This window comes from Chinchilla lanigera, unplaced genomic scaffold (assembly GCF_000276665.1).
Source record: "Chinchilla lanigera isolate Chin_1 unplaced genomic scaffold, ChiLan1.0 scaffold00108, whole genome shotgun sequence".
NCBI classification, from domain to species: Eukaryota; Metazoa; Chordata; class Mammalia; order Rodentia; family Chinchillidae; genus Chinchilla; species Chinchilla lanigera.
In genome coordinates, this window is record NW_004955509.1 from 4,068,605 (window position 1) to 4,069,640 (window position 1,036).

The window sequence follows — 1,036 nt, forward strand, 5'->3', positions numbered from 1 at the left end:
AAAAAAAAAAACACAAGAACTTCATAAACATGTGGAAATTAAATAACATGATCCTGAGTAAACAATGGTCATAGATGAAATTAAAGAAGAAATCAAACAGTTTCTAAAACTAAACAATGATGACAATACAACATCCTGAAAATTCTGGGACAAAATGAAAGCAGTCCTAGGAGGGAAATTTATACTGGGAACGACCCATATCAAAATAACACAACGAGCTCAAATAAATAACCTATGGTGAAACTAGAGCTTCTAGAAAAAAAAAGATCAAGTCAAGCCCAGAGCTCATATGAGGGAGGAAACTATAAAATTAGAGCAGAAATTAATGCAGTTGAGACTAAGAAAATAATAGAGAGAATCAATGAATGGAAGAGTTGGTTCTTTGTAATGTTAAATAAAATGGACAAACTCTTAGTCATTCTTATCAAAAAAAAAAGGAAAGAATTCAAATCTATGCAATTAGGAATGAAAAGGGTGATATTATAATGAATCCCGCCGAAATCCAGAAAATCATTAAAACCTATTTTGACAATATAAAATACAAAATATATGGATTATAAGTAAAAGGCTTTTATACAAAATAAAATATAAAAATTGATCATGAGTAAAAGATTTTTCATACAAAATAGAATATAAAAAATATGTTGATTCTGAGTAATACCTATTTCAAGAAGCTGTATGGCAAAAACATGGAAAAACAGAAGAAAATTACAGATTCCTAGATACATATGAATTACCAAAGCTGAATCAAGAAAATATAAAGATTCTATATAACCCAATAGCAGTCAATAATATTGAAGATATAATAAAAAAATCTACCAACAAAGAAAAGCCCAGGCCCTAAAGGATTCACTGCTGAATTCTACAAGAAATTTAGAGAAGTCATAATGCCACTCCTTCTCAAACTTTTTAATGGAATTGAAAAGGAAGCAATACTCCCAAAGTCATTCATGAAAGCAAGCATTACACTGATATCAACACAAGAGAAGTATCCAAACAAAAAAGATAGCCACAAGTCAGGCTTCCTAATGAATAT